Source organism: Ovis canadensis, chromosome 20, assembly GCF_042477335.2.
Source record: "Ovis canadensis isolate MfBH-ARS-UI-01 breed Bighorn chromosome 20, ARS-UI_OviCan_v2, whole genome shotgun sequence".
Classification (NCBI taxonomy): domain Eukaryota; kingdom Metazoa; phylum Chordata; class Mammalia; order Artiodactyla; family Bovidae; genus Ovis; species Ovis canadensis.
The window spans coordinates 6808690-6829212 of NC_091264.1; positions in this window are offsets into that span (position 1 = coordinate 6808690).

Sequence of the window (20523 nt, forward strand, 5' to 3'; positions counted from 1 at the left end):
GCAGGTGCTCTCGACTTACGACGGGGACCTCAGGGACCCGCTCTGGTGGCCTCAGGAAAGGCCAGTCCCCATGCGAGTTCCTCGGGGGCCTCTCGGGATTCCTCTCCCGTCGATGCCTGGGCCTAAGACCTTGTGTGAAGTCGGGGCCGGAACCTGAGGATTCCTCTCCAGTGCTGACATGGATCTTGGGGTACTTCTGGAGTCTCCCCAGGGGAGTCAGTCCTCGTCTCCAATGCGGGCATGCACTTGCGCTTTCCTCCAGAGCGGTAGCAGCAGTGTCACGCAGTCCGCCGCGTGGATCAAAGGATCTATGGTTTTCCCTCGAGTCTTTCCCACGAGGCTTTCCCACGAGGCTTTCCCACAGGGCTGTCCCACGTGCACACGTGTTGGGAGTCGATCCTCGGCTTGAAAGTCAAGGCAGTGCAGGGAAAACTGGTTCCTCTGGAATGGACTGACACATCTCGGGGACTCTTGGAATGGTGTCACGACCCTGGAGTTCCTCTCGTCTATCCTGTGGAGAGCGCCTCCTCTTGAGATGCGACGGGAACGCCGGGAATTCTTTCCCTACGAAACAGGGAAAGGATCCCTCATCTCGAGCTAGGAGGCGGAAACGGGGCTCCCCTGGATGTGTGCGGGACCCACGTGCTTCCTCTCGAGTGGAGACGGGTATGTCGGGGAACTTCTTGAGTTGCAGCAAGGGTGTGAAGGACCCTTTGGAAGTTCCAGTGGTTAGACGTGATTAGCCTCGAGAAGCCTCAGCGGAAATGGGCCTCATCTCGCCTGGAGGGCAAAACCTCCTGGATTTTCTCGAGTTGCGGCAGGTGCTCTCGACTTACGACGGGGACCTCAGGGACCCGCTCTGGTGGCCTCAGGAAAGGCCAGTCCCCATGCGAGTTCCTCGGGGGCCTCTCGGGATTCCTCTCCCGTCGATGCCGGGGCCTAAGACCTTGTGTGGAGTCGGGGCCGGAACCTGAGGATTCCTCTCCAGTGCTGACATGGATCTTGGGGTACTTCTGGAGTCTCCCCAGGGGAGTCAGTCCTCGTCTCGAATGCGGGCATGCACTTGCGCTTTCCTCCAGAGCGGTAGCAGCAGTGTCACGCAGTCCGCCGCGTGGATCAAAGGATATATGGTTTTCCCTCGAGTCTTTCCCACGAGGCTTTCCCACGAGGCTTTCCCACAGGGCTGTCCCACGTGCACACGTGGTGGGAGTCGATCCTCGGCTTGAACGTCAAGGCAGTGCAGGGAAAACAGGTTCCTCTGGAATGGACTGACACATCTGGGGGACTCTTGGAATGGTGGCACGACCCTGGAGTTCCTCTCGCCTTTCCTGTGGAGAGCGCCTCCTCTTGAGATGCGACGGGAACGCCGGGAATTCTTTCCCTACGAAACAGGGAAAGGATCCCTCATCTCGAGCTAGGAGGCGGAAACGGGGCTCCCCTGGATGTGTGCGGGACCCCACGTGCTTCCTCTCGAGTGGAGACGGGTATGTTGGGGAACTTCTTGAGTTGCAGCAAGGATGTGAAGGACCCTTTGGAAGTTCCAGTGGTTAGACGTGATTAGCCTCGAGAAGCCTCAGCGGAAATGGGCCTCATCTCGCCTGGAGGGCAAAACCTTCTGGATTTTCTCGAGTTGCGGCAGGTGCTCTCGACTTACGACGGGGACCTCAGGGACCCGCTCTGGTGGCCTCAGGAAAGCCAGTCCCCATGCGAGTTCCACGGGGGCCTCTCGGGATTCCTCTCCCGTCGATGCTGGGGCCTAAGACCTTGTGTGGAGTCGGGGCCGGAACCTGAGGATTCCTCTCCCGTGCTGACATGGATCTTGGGGTACTTCTGGAGTCTCCCCAGGGGAGTCAGTCCTCGTCTCGAATGCGGGCATGCACTTGCGCTTTCCTCCAGAGCGGTAGCAGCAGTGTCACGCAGTCCGCCGCGTGGATCAAAGGATCTATGTTTTTCCCTCGAGTCTTTCCCACGAGGCTTTCCCACGAGGCTTTCCCACAGGGCTGTCCCACGTGCACACGTGGTGGGAGTCGATCCTCGGCTTGAACGTCAAGGCAGTGCAGGGAAAACAGGTTCCTCTGGAATGGACTGACACATCTGGGGGACTCTTGGAATGGTGGCACGACACTGGAGTTCCTCTCGCCTTTCCTGTGGAGAGCGCCACCTCTTGAGATGCGACGGGAACGACGGGAATTCTTTCCCTAAGAAACAGGGAAAGGATCCCTCATCTCGAGCTAGGAGGCGGAAACGGGGCTCCCCTGGATGTATGCGGGACCCCACGTGCTTCCTCTCGAGTGGAGACGGGTATGTCGGGGAACTTCTTGAGTTGCAGCAAGGGTGTGAAGGACCCTTTGGAAGTTCCAGTGGTTAGACGTGATTACCCTCGAGAAGCCTCAGCAGAAATGGGCCTCATCTCGCCTGGAGGGCAAAACCTCCTGGATTTTCTCGAGTTGCGGCAGGTGCTCTCGACTTACGACGGGGACCTCAGGGACCCGCTCTGGTGGCCTCAGGAAAGGCCAGTCCCCATGCGAGTTCCTCGGGGGCCTCTTGGGATTCCTCTCCCGTCGATGCCGGGGCCTAAGACCTTGTATGGAGTCGGGGCCCGAACCTGAGGATTCCTCTCCAGTGCTGACATGGATCTTGGGGTACTTCTGGAGTCTCCCCAGGGGAGTCAGTCCTCGTCTCGAATGCGGGCATGCACTTGCGCTTTCCTCCAGAGCGGTAGCAGCAGTGTCACGCAGTCCGCCGCGTGGATCAAAGGATCTATGGTTTTCCCTCGAGTCTTTCCCACGAGGCTTTCCCACGAGGCTTTCCCACAGGGCTGTCCCACGTGCACAAGTGGTGGGAGTCGATCCTCGGCTTGAACGTCAAGGCAGTGCAGGGAAAACAGGTTCCTCTGGAATGGACTGACACATCTGGGGGACTCTTGGAATGGTGGCACGACCCTGGAGTTCCTCTCGCCTTTCCTGTGGAGAGCGCCTCCTCTTGAGATGCGACGGGAACGCCGGGAATTCTTTCCCTACGAAACAGGGAAAGGATCCCTCATCTCGAGCTAGGAGGCCGAAACGGGGCTCCCCTGGATGTGTGCGGGACCCCACGTGCTTCCTCTCGAGTGGAGACGGGTATGTCGGGGAACTTCTTGAGTTGCAGCAAGGGTGTGAAGGACCCTTTGAAGTTCCAGTGGTTAGACGTGATTAGCCTCGAGAAGCCTCAGCGGAAATGGGCCTCATCTCACCTGGAGGGCAAAACCTCCTGGATTTTCTCGAGTTGCGGCAGGTGCTCTCGACTTACGACGGGGACCTCAGGGACCCGCTCTGGTGGCCTCAGGAAAGGCCAGTCCCCATGCGAGTTCCTCGGGGGCCTTTCGGCATTCCTCTCCCGTCGATGCCGGGGCCTAAGACCTTGTGTGGAGTCGGGGCCGGAACCTGAGGATTCCTCTCCAGTGCTGACATTAATCTTGGTGTAATTCTGGAGTCTCCCCAGGGGAGTCAGTCCTCGTCTCGAATGCGGGCATGCACTTGCGCTTTCCTCCAGAGCGGTAGCAGCAGTGTCACGCAGTCCGCCGCGTGGATCAAAGGATCTATGGTTTTCCCTCGAGTCTTTCCCACGAGGCTTTCCCACGAGGCTTTTCCACAGGGCTGTCCCACGTGCACACGTGGTGGGAGTCGATCCTCGGCTTGAACGTCAAGGCAGTGCAGGGAAAACAGGTTCCTCTGGAATGGACTGACACATCTGGGGGACTCTTGGAATGGTGGCACGACCCTGGAGTTCCTCTCGCCTTTCCTGTGGAGAGCGCCTCCTCTTGAGATGCGACGGGAACGCCGGGAATTCTTTCCCTACGAAACAGGGAAAGGATCCCTCATCTCGAGCTAGGAGGCCGAAACGGGGCTCCCCTGGATGTGTGCGGGACCCAACGTGCTTCCTCTCGAGTGGAGACGGGTATGTGGGGGAACTTCTTGAGTTGCAGCAAGGGTGTGAAGGACCCTTTGGAAGTTCCAGTGGTTAGACGTGATTAGCCTCGAGAAGCCTCAGCGGAAATGGGCCTCATCTCACCTGGAGGGCAAAACCTCCTGGATTTTCTCGAGTTGCGGCAGGTGCTCTCGACTTACGACGGGGACCTCAGGGACCCGCTCTGGTGGCCTCAGGAAAGGCCAGTCCCCATGCGAGTTCCTCGGGGGCCTTTCGGCATTCCTCTCCCGTCGATGCCGGGGCCTAAGACCTTGTGTGGAGTCGGGGCCGGAACCTGAGGATTCCTCTCCAGTGCTGACATGGATCTTGGGTTACTTCTGGAGTCTCCCCAGGGGAGTCAGTCCTCGTCTCGAATGCGGGCATGCACTTGCGCTTTCCTCCAGAGCGGTAGCAGCAGTGTCACGCAGTCCGCCGCGTGGATCAAAGGATCTATGGTTTTCCCTCGAGTCTTTCCCACGAGGCTTTCCCACGAGGCTTTCCCACAGGGCTTTCCCACGTGCACACGTGGTGGGAGTCGATCCTCGGCTTGAACGTCAAGGCAGTGCAGGGAAAACAGGTTCCTCTGGAATGGACTGACACATCTAGGGGACTCTTGGAATGGTGGCACGACCCTGGAGTTCCTCTCGCCTTTCCTGTGGAGAGCGCCTCCTCTTGAGATGCGACGGGAACGCCGGGAATTCTTTCCCTACGAAACAGGGAAAGGATCCCTCATCTCGAGCTAGGAGGCGGAAACGGGGCTCCCCTGGATGTGTGCGGGACCCCACGTGCTTCCTCTCGAGTGGAGACGGGTATGTCGGGGAACTTCTTGAGTTGCAGCAAGGGTGTGAAGGACCCTTTGGAAGTTCCAGTGGTTAGACGTGATTAGCCTCGAGAAGCCTCAGCGGAAATGGGCCTCATCTCGCCTGGAGGGCAAAACCTCCTGGATTTTCTCGAGTTGCAGCAGGTGCTCTCGACTTACGATGGGGACCTCAGGGACCCGCTCTGGTGGCCTCAGGAAAGGCCAGTCCCCATGCGAGTTCCTCGGGGGCCTCTCGGGATTCCTCTCCCGTCGATGCCGGGGCCTAAGACCTTGTGTGGAGTCGGGGCCGGAACCTGAGGATTCCTCTCCAGTGCTGACATGGATCTTGGAGTACTTCTCGAGTCTCCCCAGGGGAGTCAGTCCTCGTCTCGAATGCGGGCATGCACTTGCGCTTTCCTCCAGAGCGGTAGCAGCAGTGTCACGCAGTCCGCCGCGTGGATCAAAGGATCTATGGTTTTCCCTCGAGTCTTTCCCACGAGTCTTTCCCACGAGGCTTTCCCACAGGGCTGTCCCACGTGCACACGTGGTGGGAGTCGATCCTCGGCTTGAACGTCAAGGCAGTGCAGGGAAAACAGGTTCCTCTGGAATGGACTGACACATCTGGGGGACTCTTGGAATGGTGGCACGACCCTGGAGTTCCTCTCGCCTTTCCTGTGGAGAGCGCCTCCTCTTGAGATGCGACGGGAACGCCGGGAATTCTTTCCCTACGAAACAGGGAAAGGATCCCTCATCTCGAGCTAGGAGGCCGAAACGGGGCTCCCCTGGATGTGTGCGGGACCCCACGTGCTTCCTCTCGAGTGGAGACGGGTATGTCGGGGAACTTCTTGAGTTGCAGCAAGGGTGTGAAGGACCCTTTGGAAGTTCCAGTGGTTAGACGTGATTAGCCTCGAGAAGCCTCAGCGGAAATGGGCCTCATCTCACCTGGAGGGCAAAACCTCCTGGATTTTCTCGAGTTGCGGCAGGTGCTCTCGACTTACGACGGGGACCTCAGGGACCCGCTCTGGTGGCCTCAGGAAAGGCCAGTCCCCACGCGAGTTCCTCGGGGGCCTTTCGGCATTCCTCTCCCGTCGATGCCGGGGCCTAAGACCTTGTGTGGAGTCGGGGCCGGAACCTGAGGATTCCTCTCCTGTGCTGACATGGATCTTGGGGTACTTCTGGAGTCTCCCCAGGGGAGTCAGTCCTCGTCTCGAATGCGGGCATGCACTTGCGCTTTCCTCCAGAGCGGTAGCAGCAGTGTCACGCAGTCCGCCGCGTGGATCAAAGGATCTATGGTTTTCCCTCGAGTCTTTCCCACGAGGCTTTCCCACGAGGCTTTCCCACAGGGCTGTCCCACGTGCACACGTGGTGGGAGTCGATCCTCGGCTTGAACGTCAAGGCAGTGCAGGGAAAACAGGTTCCTCTGGAATGGACTGACACATCTGGGGGACTCTTGGAATGGTGGCACGACCCTGGAGTTCCTCTCGCCTTTCCTGTGGAGAGCACCTCCTCTTGAGATGCGACGGGAACGCCGGGAATTCTTTCCCTACGAAACAGGGAAAGGATCCCTCATCTCGAGCTAGGAGGCCGAAACGGGGCTCCCCTGGATGTGTGCGGGACCCAACGTGCTTCCTCTCGAGTGGAGACGGGTATGTGGGGGAACTTCTTGAGTTGCAGCAAGGGTGTGAAGGACCCTTTGGAAGTTCCAGTGGTTAGACGTGATTAGCCTCGAGAAGCCTCAGCGGAAATGGGCCTCATCTCACCTGGAGGGCAAAACCTCCTGGATTTTCTCGAGTTGCGGCAGGTGCTCTCGACTTACGACGGGGACCTCAGGGACCCGCTCTGGTGGCCTCAGGAAAGGCCTGTCCCCATGCGAGTTCCTCGGGGGCCTTTCGGCATTCCTCTCCCGTCGATGCCGGGGCCTAAGACCTTGTGTGGAGTCGGGGCCGGAACCTGAGGATTCCTCTCCAGTGCTGACATGGATCTTGGGGTACTTCTCGAGTCTCCCCAGGGGAGTCAGTCCTCGTCTCGAATGCGGGCATGCACTTGCGCTTTCCTCCAGAGCGGTAGCAGCAGTGTCACGCAGTCCGCCGCGTGGATCAAAGGATCTATGGTTTTCCCTCGAGTCTTTCCCACGAGGCTTTCCCACGAGGCTTTCCCACAGGGCTGTCCCACGTGCACACGTGGTGGGAGTCGATCCTCGGCTTGAACGTCAAGGCAGTGCAGGGAAAACAGGTTCCTCTGGAATGGACTGACACATCTGGGGGACTCTTGGAATGGTGGCACGACCCTGGAGTTCCTCTCGCCTTTCCTGTGGAGAGCGCCTCCTCTTGAGATGCGACGGGAACGCCGGGAATTCTTTCCCTACGAAACAGGGAAAGGATCCCTCATCTCGAGCTAGGAGGCCGAAACGGGGCTCCCCTGGATGTGTGCGGGACCCCACGTGCTTCCTCTCGAGTGGAGACGGGTATGTCGGGGAACTTCTTGAGTTGCAGCAAGGGTGTGAAGGACCCTTTGGAAGTTCCAGTGGTTAGACGTGATTAGCCTCGAGAAGCCTCAGCGGAAATGGGCCTCATCTCACCTGGAGGGCAAAACCTCCTGGATTTTCTCGAGTTGCGGCAGGTGCTCTCGACTTACGACGGGGACCTCAGGGACCCGCTCTGGTGGCCTCAGGAAAGGCCAGTCCCCATGCGAGTTCCTCGGGGGCCTTTCGGCATTCCTCTCCCGTCGATGCCGGGGCCTAAGACCTTGTGTGGAGTCGGGGCCGGAACCTGAGGATTCCTCTCCAGTGCTGACATGGATCTTGGGGTACTTCTGGAGTCTCCCCAGGGGAGTCAGTCCTCGTCTCGAATGCGGGCATGCACTTGCGCTTTCCTCCAGAGCGGTAGCAGCAGTGTCACGCAGTCCGCCGCGTGGATCAAAGGATCTATGGTTTTCCCTCGAGTCTTTCCCACGAGGCTTTCCCACGAGGCTTTCCCACAGGGCTGTCCCACGTGCACACGTGGTGGGAGTCGATCCTCGGCTTGAACGTCAAGGCAGTGCAGGGAAAACAGGTTCCTCTGGAATGGACTGACACATCTGGGGGACTCTTGGAATGGTGGCACGACCCTGGAGTTCCTCTCGCCTTTCCTGTGGAGAGCACCTCCTCTTGAGATGCGACGGGAACGCCGGGAATTCTTTCCCTACGAAACAGGGAAAGGATCCCTCATCTCGAGCTAGGAGGCCGAAACGGGGCTCCCCTGGATGTGTGCGGGACCCAACGTGCTTCCTCTCGAGTGGAGACGGGTATGTGGGGGAACTTCTTGAGTTGCAGCAAGGGTGTGAAGGACCCTTTGGAAGTTCCAGTGGTTAGACGTGATTAGCCTCGAGAAGCCTCAGCGGAAATGGGCCTCATCTCACCTGGAGGGCAAAACCTCCTGGATTTTCTCGAGTTGCGGCAGGTGCTCTCGACTTACGACGGGGACCTCAGGGACCCGCTCTGGTGGCCTCAGGAAAGGCCTGTCCCCATGCGAGTTCCTCGGGGGCCTTTCGGCATTCCTCTCCCGTCGATGCCGGGGCCTAAGACCTTGTGTGGAGTCGGGGCCGGAACCTGAGGATTCCTCTCCAGTGCTGACATGGATCTTGGGGTACTTCTGGAGTCTCCCCAGGGGAGTCAGTCCTCGTCTCGAATGCGGGCATGCACTTGCGCTTTCCTCCAGAGCGGTAGCAGCAGTGTCACGCAGTCCGCCGCGTGGATCAAAGGATCTATGGTTTTCCCTCGAGTCTTTCCCACGAGGCTTTCCCACGAGGCTTTCCAACAGGGCTGTCCCACGTGCACACGTGGTGGGAGTCGATCCTCGGCTTGAACGTCAAGGCAGTGCAGGGAAAACAGGTTCCTCTGGAATGGACTGACACATCTGGGGGACTCTTGGAATGGTGGCACGACCCTGGAGTTCCTCTCGCCTTTCCTGTGGAGAGCGCCTCCTCTTGAGATGCGACGGGAACGCCGGGAATTCTTTCCCTACGAAACAGGGAAAGGATCCCTCATCTCGAGCTAGGAGGCGGAAACGGGGCTCCCCTGGATGTGTGCGGGACCCCACGTGCTTCCTCTCGAGTGGAGACGGGTATGTCGGGGAACTTCTTGAGTTGCAGCAAGGGTGTGAAGGACCCTTTGGAAGTTCCAGTGGTTAGACGTGATTAGCCTCGAGAAGCCTCAGCGGAAATGGGCCTCATCTCGCCTGGAGGGCAAAACCTCCTGGATTTTCTCGAGTTGCAGCAGGTGCTCTCGACTTACGACGGGGACCTCAGGGACCCGCTCTGGTGGCCTCAGGAAAGGCCAGTCCCCATGCGAGTTCCTCGGGGGCGTCTCGGGATTCCTCTCCCGTCGATGCCGGGGCCTAAGACCTTGTGTGGAGTCGGGGCCGGAACCTGAGGATTCCTCTCCAGTGCTGACATGGATCTTGGGGTACTTCTCGAGTCTCCCCAGGGGAGTCAGTCCTCGTCTCGAATGCGGGCATGCACTTGCGCTTTCCTCCAGAGCGGTAGCAGCAGTGTCACGCAGTCCGCCGCGTGGATCAAAGGATCTATGGTTTTCCATCGAGTCTTTCCCACGAGGCTTTCCCACGAGGCTTTCCCACAGGGCTGTCCCACGTGCACACGTGGTGGGAGTCGATCCTCGGCTTGAACGTCAAGGCAGTGCAGGGAAAACAGGTTCCTCTGGAATGGACTGACACATCTGGGGGTCTCTTGGAATGGTGCCACGACCCTGGAGTTCCTCTCGCCTTTCCTGTGGAGAGCGCCACCTCTTGAGATGCGACGGGAACGCCGGGAATTCTTTCCCTACGAAACAGGGAAAGGATCCCTCATCTCGAGCTAGGAGGCCGAAACGGGGCTCCCCTGGATGTGTGCGGGACCCAACGTGCTTCCTCTCGAGTGGAGACGGGTATGTGGGGGAACTTCTTGAGTTGCAGCAAGGGTGTGAAGGACCCTTTGGAAGTTCCAGTGGTTAGACGTGATTAGCCTCGAGAAGCCTCAGCGGAAATGGGCCTCATCTCACCTGGAGGGCAAAACCTCCTGGATTTTCTCGAGTTGCGGCAGGTGCTCTCGACTTACGACGGGGACCTCAGGGACCCGCTCTGGTGGCCTCAGGAAAGGCCTGTCCCCATGCGAGTTCCTCGGGGGCCTTTCGGCATTCCTCTCCCGTCGATGCCGGGGCCTAAGACCTTGTGTGGAGTCGGGGCCGGAACCTGAGGATTCCTCTCCAGTGCTGACATGGATCTTGGGGTACTTCTGGAGTCTCCCCAGGGGAGTCAGTCCTCGTCTCGAATGCGGGCATGCACTTGCGCTTTCCTCCAGAGCGGTAGCAGCAGTGTCACGCAGTCCGCCGCGTGGATCAAAGGATCTATGGTTTTCCCTCGAGTCTTTCCCACGAGGCTTTCCCACGAGGCTTTCCAACAGGGCTGTCCCACGTGCACACGTGGTGGGAGTCGATCCTCGGCTTGAACGTCAAGGCAGTGCAGGGAAAACAGGTTCCTCTGGAATGGACTGACACATCTGGGGGACTCTTGGAATGGTGGCACGACCCTGGAGTTCCTCTCGCCTTTCCTGTGGAGAGCGCCTCCTCTTGAGATGCGACGGGAACGCCGGGAATTCTTTCCCTACGAAACAGGGAAAGGATCCCTCATCTCGAGCTAGGAGGCGGAAACGGGGCTCCCCTGGATGTGTGCGGGACCCCACGTGCTTCCTCTCGAGTGGAGACGGGTATGTCGGGGAACTTCTTGAGTTGCAGCAAGGGTGTGAAGGACCCTTTGGAAGTTCCAGTGGTTAGACGTGATTAGCCTCGAGAAGCCTCAGCGGAAATGGGCCTCATCTCGCCTGGAGGGCAAAACCTCCTGGATTTTCTCGAGTTGCAGCAGGTGCTCTCGACTTACGACGGGGACCTCAGGGACCCGCTCTGGTGGCCTCAGGAAAGGCCAGTCCCCATGCGAGTTCCTCGGGGGCGTCTCGGGATTCCTCTCCCGTCGATGCCGGGGCCTAAGACCTTGTGTGGAGTCGGGGCCGGAACCTGAGGATTCCTCTCCAGTGCTGACATGGATCTTGGGGTACTTCTCGAGTCTCCCCAGGGGAGTCAGTCCTCGTCTCGAATGCGGGCATGCACTTGCGCTTTCCTCCAGAGCGGTAGCAGCAGTGTCACGCAGTCCGCCGCGTGGATCAAAGGATCTATGGTTTTCCATCGAGTCTTTCCCACGAGGCTTTCCCACGAGGCTTTCCCACAGGGCTGTCCCACGTGCACACGTGGTGGGAGTCGATCCTCGGCTTGAACGTCAAGGCAGTGCAGGGAAAACAGGTTCCTCTGGAATGGACTGACACATCTGGGGGTCTCTTGGAATGGTGCCACGACCCTGGAGTTCCTCTCGCCTTTCCTGTGGAGAGCGCCACCTCTTGAGATGCGACGGGAACGCCGGGAATTCTTTCCCTACGAAACAGGGAAAGGATCCCTCATCTCGAGCTAGGAGGCGGAAACGGGGCTCCCCTGGATGTGTGCGGGACCCCACGTGCTTCCTCTGGAGTGGAGACGGGTATGTCGCGGAACTGCTTCAGTTTCAGCAAGGGTGTGAAGGACCCTTTGGAAGTTCCAGTGGTTAGACGTGATTAGCCTCGAGAAGCCTCAGCGGAAATGGGCCTCATCTCGCCTGGAGGGCAAAACCTCCTGGATTTTCTCGAGTTGCGGCACGTGCTCTCGACTTACGATGGGGACCTCAGGGACCCGCTCTGGTGGCCTCAGGAAAGGCCTGTCCCCATGCGAGTTCCTCTAGGGCATCTCGGGATTCCTCTCCCGTCGATGCCGGGGCCTAAGACCTTGTGTGGAGTCGGGGCCGGAACCTGAGGATTCCTCTCCAGTGCTGACATGGATCTTGGGGTAATTCTGGAGTCTCCCCAGGGGAGTCAGTCCTCGTCTCTAATGCGGGCATGCACTTGCACTTTCCTCCAGAGCGGTAGCAGCAGTGTCACGCAGTCCGCCGCGTGGATCAAAGGATCTATGGTTTTCCCTCGAGTCTTTCCCACGAGGCTTTCCCACGAGACTTTCCCACAGGGCTGTCCCACGTGCACAAGTGGTGGGAGTGGATCCTCGGCTTGAACGTCAAGGCAGTGCAGGGAAAACAGGTTCCTCTGGAATGGACTGACACATCTGGGGGACTCTTGGAATGGTGGCACGACCCTGGAGTTCCTCTCGCCTTTCCTGTGGAGAGCGCCTCCTCTTGAGATGCGACGGGAACGCCGGGAATTCTTTCCCTACGAAACAGGGAAAGGATCCCTCATCTCGAGGTAGGAGGCGGAAACGGGGCTCCCCTGGATGTGTGCGGGACCCCACGTGCTTTCTCTCGAGTGGAGACGGGTATGTCGGGGAACTTCTTGAGTTGCAGCAAGGGTGTGAAGGACCCTTTGGAAGTTCCAGTGGTTAGACGTGATTAGCCTCGAGAAGCCTCAGCGGAAATGGGCCTCATCTCGCCTGGAGGGCAAAACCTCCTGGATTTTCTCGAGTTGCGGCAGGTGCTCTCGACTTACGACGGGGACCTCAGGGACCCGCTCTGGTGGCCTCAGGAAAGGCCAGTCCCCATGCGAGTTCCTCGGGGGCCTTTCGGCATTCCTCTCCCGTCGATGCCGGGGCCTAAGACCTTGTGTGGAGTCGGGGCCGGAACCTGAGGATTCCTCTCCAGTGCTGACATGGATCTTGGGGTACTTCTGGAGTCTCCCCAGGGGAGTCAGTCCTCGTCTCGGATGCGGGCATGCATTTGCGCTTTCCTCCAGAGCGGTAGCAGCAGTGTCACGCAGTCCGCCGCGTCGATCAAAGGATCTATGGTTTTCCCTCGAGTCTTTCCCACGAGGCTTTCCCACGAGGCTTTCCCTCAGGGCTGTCCCACGTGCACACGTGGTAGGAGTCGATCCTCGGCTTGAACGTCAAGGCAGTGCAGGGAAAACAGGTTCCTCTGGAATGGACTGACACATCTGGGGGACTCTTGGAATGGTGGCACGACCCTGGAGTTCCTCTCGCCTTTCCTTTGGAGAGCGCCTCCTCTTGAGATGCGACGGGAACGCCGGGAATTCTTTCCCTACGAAACAGGGAAAGGATCCCTCATCTCGAGCTAGGAGGCGGAAACGGGGCTCCCCTGGATGTGTGCGGGACACCACGTGCTTCCTCTCGAGTGGAGACGGGTATGTCGGGGAACTTCTAGAGTTGCAGCAAGGGTGTGAAGGACCCCTTGGAAGTTCCAGTGGTTAGAAGTGATTCGACTCGAGAAGCCTCACCGGAAATGGGCCTCATCTCGCCTGGAGGGCAAAACCTCCTGGATTTTCTCGAGTTGCGGCAGGTGCTCTCGACTTACGACGGGGACCTCAGGGACCCGCTCTGCTGGCCTCAGGAAAGGCCAGTCCCCATGCGAGTTCCTCGGGGGCCTCTCGGGATTCCTCTCCCTTCGATGCCGGGGCCTAAGACCTTGTGTGGAGTCGGGGCCGGAACCTGAGGATTCCTCTCCTGTGCTGACATGGATCTTGGGGTACTTCTGGAGTCTCCCCAGGGGAGTCAGTCCTCGTCTCGAATGCGGGCATGCACTTGCGCTTTCCTCCAGAGCGGTAGCAGCAGTGTCACGCAGTCCGCCGCGTGGATCAAAGGATCTATGGTTTTCCCTCGAGTCTTTCCCACGAGGCTTTCCCACGAGGCTTTCCCACAGGGCTGTCCCACGTGCACACGTGATTGGAGTCGATCCTCGGCTTGAACGTCAAGGCAGTGCAGGGAAAACAGGTTCCTCTGGAATGGACTGACACATCTGGGGGACTCTTGGAATGGTGGCACGACCCTGGAGTTCCTCTCGCCTTTCCTGTGGAGAGCGCCTCCTCTTGAGATGCGACGGGAACGCCGGGAATTCTTTCCCTACGAAACAGGGAAAGGATCCCTCATCTCGAGCTAGGAGGCGGAAACGGGGCTCCCCTGGATGTGTGCGGGACCCCACGTGCTTCCTCTCGAGTGGAGACGGGTATGTCGGGGAACTTCTTGAGTTGCAGCAAGGGTGTGAAGGACCCTTTGGAAGTTCCAGTGGTTAGACGTGATTAGCCTCGAGAAGCCTCAGCGGAAATGGGCCTCATCTCGCCTGGAGGGCAAAACCTCCTGGATTTTCTCGAGTTGCAGCAGGTGCTCTCGACTTACGACGGGGACCTCAGGGACCCGCTCTGGTGGCCTCAGGAAAGGCCAGTCCCCATGCGAGTTCCTCGGGGGCCTCTCGGGATTCCTCTCCCGTCGATGCCGGGGCCTAAGACCTTGTGTGGAGTCGGGGCCGGAACCTGAGGATTCCTCTCCAGTGCTGACATGGATCTTGGGGTACTTCTCGAGTCTCCCCAGGGGAGTCAGTCCTCGTCTCGAATGCGGGCATGCACTTGCGCTTTCCTCCAGAGCGGTAGCAGCAGTGTCACGCAGTCCGCCGCGTGGATCAAAGGATCTATGGTTTTCCCTCGAGTCTTTCCCACGAGGCTTTCCCACGAGGCTTTCCCACAGGGCTGTCCCACGTGCACACGTGGTGGGAGTCGATCCTCGGCTTGAACGTCAAGGCAGTGCAGGGAAAACAGGTTCCTCTGGAATGGACTGACACATCTGGGGGTCTCTTAGAATGGTGCCACGATCCTGGAGTTCCTCTCGCCTTTCCTGTGGAGAGCGCCACCTCTTGAGATGCGACGGGAACGCCGGGAATTCTTTCCCTACGAAACAGGGAAAGGATCCCTCATCTCGAGCTAGGAGGCGGAAACGGGGCTCCCCTGGATGTGTGCGGGACCCCACGTGCTTCCTCTGGAGTGGAGACGGGTATGTCGCGGAACTGCTTCAGTTTCAGCAAGGGTGTGAAGGACCCTTTGGAAGTTCCAGTGGTTAGACGTGATTAGCCTCGAGAAGCCTCAGCGGAAATGGGCCTCATCTCGCCTGGAGGGCAAAACCTCCTGGATTTTCTCGAGTTGCAGCAGGTGCTCTCGACTTACGACGGGGACCTCAGGGACCCGCTCTGGTGGCCTCAGGAAAGGCCAGTCCCCATGCGAGTTCCTCGGGGGCCTCTCGGGATTCCTCTCCCGTCGATGCCGGGGCCTAAGACCTTGTGTGGAGTCGGGGCCGGAACCTGAGGATTCCTCTCCAGTGCTGACATGGATCTTGGGGTACTTCTCGAGTCTCCCCAGGGGAGTCAGTCCTCGTCTCGAATGCGGGCATGCACTTGCGCTTTCCTCCAGAGCGGTAGCAGCAGTGTCACGCAGTCCGCCGCGTGGATCAAAGGATCTATGGTTTTCCCTCGAGTCTTTCCCACGAGGCTTTCCCACGAGGCTTTCCCACAGGGCTGTCCCACGTGCACACGTGGTGGGAGTCGATCCTCGGCTTGAACGTCAAGGCAGTGCAGGGAAAACAGGTTCCTCTGGAATGGACTGACACATCTGGGGGTCTCTTGGAATGGTGCCACGACCCTGGAGTTCCTCTCGCCTTTCCTGTGGAGAGCGCCACCTCTTGAGATGCGACGGGAACGCCGGGAATTCTTTCCCTACGAAACAGGGAAAGGATCCCTCATCTCGAGCTAGGAGGCGGAAACGGGGCTCCCCTGGATGTGTGCGGGACCCCACGTGCTTCCTCTGGAGTGGAGACGGGTATGTCGCGGAACTGCTTCAGTTTCAGCAAGGGTGTGAAGGACCCTTTGGAAGTTCCAGTGGTTAGATGTGATTAGCCTCGAGAAGCCTCAGCGGAAATGGGCCTCATCTCGCCTGGAGGGCAAAACCTCCTGGATTTTCTCGAGTTGCGGCAAGTGCTCTCGACTTACGATGGGGACCTCAGGGACCCGCTCTGGTGGCCTCAGGAAAGGCCAGTCCCCATGCGAGTTCCTCTAGGGCATCTCGGGATTCCTCTCCCGTCGATGCCGGGGCCTAAGACCTTGTGTGGAGTCGGGGCCGGAACCTGAGGATTCCTCTCCAGTGCTGACATGGATCTTAGGGTAATTCTGGAGTCTCCCCAGGGGAGTCAGTCCTCGTCTCTAATGCGGGCATGCACTTGCGCTTTCCTCCAGAGCGGTAGCAGCAGTGTCACGCAGTCCGCCGCGTGGATCAAAGGATCTATGGTTTTCCCTCGAGTCTTTCCCACGAGGCTTTCCCACGAGACTTTCCCACAGGGCTGTCCCACGTGCACACGTGGTGGGAGTGGATCCTCGGCTTGAACGTCAAGGCAGTGCAGGGAAAACAGGTTCCTCTGGAATGGACTGACACATCTGGGGGACTCTTGGAATGGTGGCACGACCCTGGAGTTCCTCTCGCCTTTCCTGTGGAGAGCGCCTCCTCTTGAGAGTCGACGGGAACGCCGGGAATTCTTTCCCTACGAAACAGGGAAAGGATCCCTCATCTCGAGGTAGGAGGCGGAAACGGGGCTCCCCTGGATGTGTGCGGGACCCCACGTGCTTCCTCTCGAGTGGAGACGGGTATGTCGGGGAACTTCTTGAGTTGCAGCAAGGGTGTGAAGGACCCTTTGGAAGTTCCAGTGGTTAGACGTGATTAGCCTCGAGAAGCCTCAGCGGAAATGGGCCTCATCTCGCCTGGAGGGCAAAACCTCCTGGATTTTCTCGAGTTGCGGCAGGTGCTCTCGACTTACGACGGGGACCTCAGGGACCCGCTCTGGTGGCCTCAGGAAAGGCCAGTCCCCATGCGAGTTCCTCGGGGGCCTCTCGGGATTCCTCTCCCGTCGATGCCGGGGCCTAAGACCTTGTGTGGAGTCGGGGCCGGAACCTGAGGATTCCTCTCCAGTGCTGACATGGATCTTGGGGTACTTCTGGAGTCTCCCCAGGGGAGTCAGTCCTCGTCTCGGATGCGGGCATGCATTTGCGCTTTCCTCCAGAGCGGTAGCAGCAGTGTCACGCAGTCCGCCGCGTGGATCAAAGGATCTATGGTTTTCCCTCGAGTCTTTCCCACGAGGCTTTCCCACGAGGCTTTCCCTCAGGGCTGTCCCACGTGCACACGTGGTAGGAGTCGATCCTCGGCTTGAACGTCAAGTCAGTGCAGGGAAAACAGGTTCCTCTGGAATGGACTGACACATCTGGGGGACTCTTGGAATGGTTGCACGACCCTGGAGTTCCTCTCGCCTTTCCTTTGGAGAGCGCCTCCTCTTGAGATGCGACGGGAACGCCGGGAATTCTTTCCCTACGAAACAGGGAAAGGATCCCTCATCTCGAGCTAGGAGGCGGAAACGGGGCTCCCCTGGATGTGTGCGGGACACCACGTGCTTCCTCTCGAGTGGAGACGGGTATGTCGGGGAACTTCTAGAGTTGCAGCAAGGGTATGAAGGACCCCTTGGATGTTCCAGTGGTTAGACGTGATTCGCCTCGAGAAGCCTCAGCGGAAATGGGCCTCATCTCGCCTGGAGGGCAAAACCTCCTGGATTTTCTCGAGTTGCGGCAGGTGCTCTCGACTTACGACGGGGACCTCAGGGACCCGCTCTGGTGGCCTCAGGAAAGGCCAGTCCCCATGCGAGTTCCTCGGGGGCCTCTCGGGATTCCTCTCCCGTCGATGCCGGGGCCTAAGACCTTGTGTGGAGTCGGGGCCGGAACCTGAGGATTCCTCTCCAGTGCTGACATGGATCTTGGGGTACTTCTGGATTCTCCCCAGGGGAGTCAGTCCTCGTCTCGAATGCGGGCATGCACTTGCGCTTTCCTCCAGAGCGGTAGCAGCAGTGTCACGCAGTCCGCCGCGTGGATCAAAGGATCTATGGTTTTCCCTCGAGTCTTTCCCACGAGGCTTTCCCACGAGGCTTTCCCACAGGGCTGTCCCACGTTCACACGTGGTGGGAGTCGATCCTCGGCTTGAACGTCAAGGCAGTGCAGGGAAAACAGGTTCCTCTGGAATGGACTGACACATCTGGGGGACTCTTGGAATGGTGGCACGACCCTGGAGTTCCTCTCGCCTTTCCTGTGGAGAGCGCCTCCTCTTGAGATGCGACGGGAACGCCGGGAATTCTTTCCCTACGAAACAGGGAAAGGATCCCTCATCTCGAGCTAGGAGGCGGAAACGGGGCTCCCCTGGATGTGTGCGGGACACCACGTGCTTCCTCTCGAGTGGAGACGGGTATGTCGGGGAACTTCTAGAGTTGCAGCAAGGGTGTGAAGGACCCTTTGGAAGTTCCAGTGGTTAGACGTGATTCGCCTCGAGAAGCCTCAGCGGAAATGGGCCTCATCTCGCCTGGAGGGCAAAACCTCCTGGATTTTCTCAAGTTGCGGCTGGTGCTCTCGACTTACAACGGGGACCTCAGGGACCCGCTCTGGTGGCATCAGGAAAGGCCAGTCCCCATGCGAGTTCCTCGGGGGCCTCTCGGGATTCCTCTCCCGTCGATGCCGGGGCCTAAGACCTTGTGTGGAGTCGGGGCCGGAACCTGAGGATTCCTCTCCAGTGCTGACATGGATCTTGGGGTACTTCTGGAGTCTCCCCAGGGGAGTCAGTCCTCGTCTCGAATGCGGGCATGCACTTGCGCTTTCCTCCAGAGCGGTAGCAGCAGTGTCCGCAGTCCGCCGCGTGAATCAAAGGATCTATGGTTTTCCCTCGAGTCTTTCCCACGAGGCTTTCCCACGAGGCTTTCCCACAGGGCTGTCCCACGTGCACACGTGGTGGGAGTCGATCCTCGGCTTGAACGTCAAGGCAGTGCAGGGAAAACAGGTTCCTCTGGAATGGACTGACACATCTGGGGGACTCTTGGAATGGTGGCACGACCCTGGAGTTCCTCTCGCCTTTCCTGTGGAGAGCGCCTCCTCTTGAGATGCGACGGGAACGCCGGGAATTCTTTCCCTACGAAACAGGGAAAGGATCCCTCATCTCGAGCTAGGAGGCGGAAACGGGGCTCCCCTGGATGTGTGCGGGACCCCACGTGCTTCCTCTCGAGTGGAGACGGGTATGTCGGGGAACTTCTTGAGTTGCAGCAAGGGTGTGAAGGACCCTTTGGAAGTTCCAGTGGTTAGACGTGATTAGCCTCGAGAAGCCTCAGCGGAAATGGGCCTCATCTCGCCTGGAGGGCAAAACCTCCTGGATTTTCTCGAGTTGCGGCAGGTGCTCTCGACTTACGACGGGGACCTCAGGGACCCGCTCTGGTGGCCTCAGGAAAGGCCAGTCCCCATGCGAGTTCCTCGGGGGCCTCTCGGGATTCCTCTCCCGTCGATGCCGGGGCCTAAGACCTTTTGTGGAGTCGGGGCCGGAACCTGAGGATTCCTCTCCAGTGCTGACATGGATCTTGGGGTACTTCTGGAGTCTCCCCAGGGGAGTCAGTCCTCGTCTCGAATGCGGGCATGCACTTGCGCTTTCCTCCAGAGCGGTAGCAGCAGTGTCACACAGTCTGCCGCGTGGATCAAAGGATCTATGGTTTTCCCTCGAGTCTTTCCCACGAGGCTTTCCCACGAGGCTTTCCCACAGGGCTGTCCCAAGTGCACACGTGGTGGGAGTTGATCCTCGGCTTGAACGTCAAGGCAGTGCAGGGAAAACAGGTTCCTCTGGAATGGACTGACATATCTGGGGGTCTCTTGGAATGGTGCCACGACCCTGGAGTTCCTCTCGCCTTTCCTGTGGAGAGCGCCACCTCTTGAGATGCGACGGGAACGCTGGGAATTCTTTCCCTACGAAACAGGGAAAGGATCCCTCATCTCGAGCTAGGAGGCGGAAACGGGGCTCCCCTGGATGTGTGCGGGACCCCACGTGCTTCCTCTCGAGTGGAGACGGGTATGTCGTGGAACTGCTTGAGTTGCAGCAAGGGTGTGAAGGACCCTTTGGATGTTCCAGTGGTTAGATGTGATTAGCCTCGAGAAGCCTCAGCGGAAATGGGCCTCATCTCGCCTGGAGGGCAAAACCTCCTGGATTTTCTCGAGTTGCGGCAGGTGCTCTCGACTTACGATGGGGACCTCAGGGATCCGCTCTGGTGGCCTCAGGAAAGGCCAGTCCCCATGCGAGTTCCTCGGGGGCCTCTGGGGATTCCTCTCCCGTCGATGCCGGGGCCTAAGACCTTGTGTGGAGTCGGGGCCGGAACCTGAGGATTCCTCTCCAGTGCTGACATGGATCTTGGGGTACTTCTGGAGTCTCCCCAGGGGAGTCAGTCCTCGTCTCGAATGCGGGCATGCACTTGCGCTTTCCTCCAGAGCGGTAGCAGCAGTGTCACGCAGTCCGCCGCGTGGATCAAAGGATCTATGGTTTTCCCTCGAGTCTTTCCCACGAGGCTTTCCCACGAGGCTTTCCCACAGGGCTGTCCCACGTGCACACGTGGTGGGAGTGGATCCTCGGCTTGAACGTCAAGGCAGTGCAGGGAAAACAGGTTCCTCTGGAATGGACTGACACATCTGGGGGACTCTTGGAATGGTGGCACGACCCTGGAGTTCCTCTCGCCTTTCCTGTGGAGAGCGCCTCCTCTTGAGATGCGACGGGAACGCCGGTAATTCTTTCCCTACGAAACAGGGAAAGGATCCCTCATCTCGAGCTAGGAGGCGGAAACGGGGCTCCCCTGGATGTGTGCGGGACCCCACGTGCTTCCTCTCGAGTGGAGACGGGTATGTCGGGGAACTTCTTGAGTTGCAGCAAGGGTGTGAAGGACCCTTTGGAAGTTCCAGTGGTTAGATGTGATTAGCCTCGAGAAGCCTCAGCGGAAATGGGTCTTATCTCGCCTGGAGGGCAAAACCTCCTGGATGTTCTCGAGTTGTGGCAGGTGCTCTCGACTTACGATGGGGACCTCAGGGACCCGCTCCGGTGGCCTCAGGAAAGGCCAGTCCCCATGCGAG